Source organism: Haliotis rubra, unplaced genomic scaffold (genome assembly GCF_003918875.1).
Source record: "Haliotis rubra isolate DU_JTF1 unplaced genomic scaffold, ASM391887v1 Scf321, whole genome shotgun sequence".
Taxonomy (NCBI): Eukaryota; Metazoa; Mollusca; class Gastropoda; order Lepetellida; family Haliotidae; genus Haliotis; species Haliotis rubra.
Genome location: NW_025766993.1, coordinates 728,344 through 731,930, shown reverse-complemented (window position 1 = coordinate 731,930; position 3,587 = coordinate 728,344).

The following is a 3,587-nucleotide window of genomic DNA, read 5'->3' as shown; positions in this document are numbered from 1 at the left end:
GATATGTGGCTGGCTTGGTGAATAATCCGGGTTAGAATTGTTCGATTGTGTATGTAGATGTTCTCACTATTGTCTACTCATCAGGAAAGAGAAAACTTGTGTACAGTGTACTTGCAATTTGCAAACCATCGCGGTTAATTACTGGAACGAAAGAGGAGATGGACATCTTTATGAGGATTACAGGTGTGAGCAAGCCCAGAGACTCCGATATAAGACAGATGGACATCATCTTCAGCAAGACCCGTGTTAGAAGTGGTCTTCAGCAACCCATGGTCATGTATGTCATCTGGATTAAAACTGGTCTTCAGCCACCCATGGTGGTCTTAAACGGCGACTACCGGAATCGGGTGGTCAGGCTCGCTGACTTGGTTGACACACATCTTGGTATCCACGTAGATCGACGCTCATTCTCATTACTTAGACCACCGCCGTATAGCTGGAATATTGCCGAGTGTGCAATTAAACAGCAAACCAACAAACCACGGCTGAAAAAACAACTGTCATGACTGAAATACAAATGTCATATGATCTCCCAGATTGACAAAAAACTTTAATGGGTTTCTGAAGACCAATTCTAACCCGGATCGTGACGGGTTTTATCAGTCGTGGAGATCAAGTGACTGGAGGTGTTCGTCAGTCCAGGAGATCATAAGATATAAGACACGTCACCAGGCTGATTGTACGAGTGAGTTTAGTTTAACGCCGCTTTTAGCAATATTCCAGCAATATCACGGCGGGGGACACCAGAAATGGGCTTCACATATTATACCCATGTGGGGAATCGAACCCAGGTCTACGGCGTGACGAGCGAACGCTTTAATCACTGGGCTACCCCACCGCCCCGGGGCAGAAAGTATGGGGTTCAGTATACAGATCACAGATGAGTCTATAGCTAGGGTTTATGGCACCACGAGACACCTGTTGCAGCAGACGTTTTGAGGCAGCATAACCTTCTTGTACTGTCGGTGTACCGTCCCAGGTTGTACGAAATGTTGACTCTTTGTAAGGGGGATCGGGCGGCATGTAGAGATTCCTGGATAACGAATGTTTCGCTACATTATGCGTTGACGTCACGAGATGATGTAATGAGTAATCTACAAGTCTACCTTTTTGTTGTAAAAGATTTGCCAATATTGTATATTCTACATTTTCGTTTTTACAACTAGTCTCGAAAGCATCAAATATTCTGAAGTGGTCGTAACATGGTAAAGAAGAATTACCAGAATTCAGTATGTAATGAAGTTGAAGGAATATGGATAGTCAACTTCTTCATTGCAATGAGTGCGACGTGTCAGTGTAGGTACTTACACTGTTATCAAGCAAGTGATACACTGAAATCCATAGAACTTGGTTTTTCTTCATCTATACAACTTCTAAAATGCCTCTCAAAGTATTGAACCGCCTCCGTGGACTATTGTCCCTTATACAAGGATGCTGAATCCCAAACAATACATACGCAAGTTTGTATAGCCTATTTTGCATATTTTAGGTGACCCTTATGGTAATATAAATAGGCTACGATCAGTAACAGCAATATGGCCATGTACACACTTGTCAATCCAATCAAGGGCGACAGCTACTACAGCATGTATTATTTCGTTTTAGTACGTATTGACCGGTGTAATCGGAAGGAGGGACTGCTAGCGGGTACCGCTCCATGTGTTTCAGGCCCGGATTTAGGACGCATGGGTCAGTAACTTCATGTTGCGTCATGTACAAACTACATCTAACAACGAAGTAGTTCAGTCACGACACAAGAGGCCACGATGACTTTATATCGGTGCACCAGAATGTAAGTCAATCGTACAGTACCGATCAAACGCAAGTGCCTCTTGTCGGGGACTATATCCGCGACTTGTTACCATGTACAACTTGTGGAAGGGGCAGATTTTAAAACCAGTTCGTCTTAAAACACAGACATGGTATTTTATGCCACATCAGCAATGTGTGAAGCTAATACACGGTAACAATGCCTTATGCAGAGGAATGTATTTTTTGTTGCAACCAGACAGGAATGTTTTCAAATTCCCCGATACTTACGAACAAGTGCACAGTTTGAAACCTTTCAAAGTAAGGACGGTTCGTGGCGGAGCTCAAAGGCGACCTGAGCTGAAAGGGTATTCTGAGGACATTTATGACCAAGCTAAATCAGCGATGTATACGCGAAGTGAACGAATGCACAGAATACGAACAGAACTCAGTCAGAAAGCCGTTGAGCTATTGGAGTACACGAAACCTCTCTCAACGAATCCCTGCGTCCTTGACATTGGTAGTGGATCCGGAATTAGCTCTGCCATCTTGAAAAGCGTTGGCTATTTTGTGGTCGGGACAGACAGTAATACGTTTATGTTAAGTATTTGTAAAGATAAACTGAACAGTCAGGATTGTGTGAAACTAAATATTTTCTATCATTTACCTTTTCGAGCTAGTTGTGTTGGCACAGTTGTGAGTATTTCAGCCTTACAGTGGATCTACACCCTGCCTGACTGTCACAGATACATGGGGATGCTGTTGTCATCTCTGCACGACTGTCTTGATGAAGATGGACGAGCTGTTCTGCAGTTCTACCCCCGTATGTTGTCAGACGTAGAAAATACTTTGGATATTGCAAAGAAATACTTTTCAAGTGGTGCTTTGGTTTATGATTTTCCTCATTCTCACAGAGGGAAGAACTTATATTTGCTTTTGTCCAAATAAAGTACATGTGAATATTGGGACATGTGGTTGGCTTGGTGAATAATCCGGGTTAGAATTGTTCGATTGTGTATGTAGATATCCTCACCATTGTCTACTCATTAGACAAAACTTGTGTACTTGCAATTTGCAAACCTCCTGAGTTAATTACTGGAACAAAAGAGGAGATAGACATCTTTATGAGGATTACAGGCGCGAGCAGGCCGATAGACTTGATATAAGACAGATGGACATCATCTTCAGCAAGACCCGTGTTAGAATTGGTCTTCAGCAACCCATGGCCATGCATGTCATCTGGATTAAAACTGGTCTTCAGCCACACATGGTGGTCTTAAACGGCGACTACCGGAATCGGGTGGTCAGGCTCGCTGACTTGGTTGACACACATCTTGGTATCCACGTAGATCGACGCTCATTCTCATTACTTAGACCACCGCCGTATAGCTGGAATATTGCCGAGTGCGCAATTAAACAGCAAACAAACAAACCACGGCTGAAAAAACAACTGTCATGATTGAATTACAAATGTCATATGATCTCCCAGATTGACAAACAACTTTAATAGGTTTCTGAAGACCAATTCTAACCCGGATCGTCACGGGTTTTATCAGTCGTGGAGATCACGTGACTGGAGGTGTTTGTCAGTCCGGGAGATCTGAAGATATAAGACACGTCACCAGGCTGATTGTACGAGTGAGTTTAGTTTTAAGCCGCTTTTAGCAATATTCCAGCAATATCACGGCGGGGGACACCAGAAATGGGCTTCACATATTGTACCCATGTGGGGATTTGAACCCAGGTGTTCGGCGTGACGAGCGAACGCTTTAACCACTGGGCTACCCCACCGCCCCGGGGCAGAACGTATGGGGTTCAGTATATAGATCACAGATGAG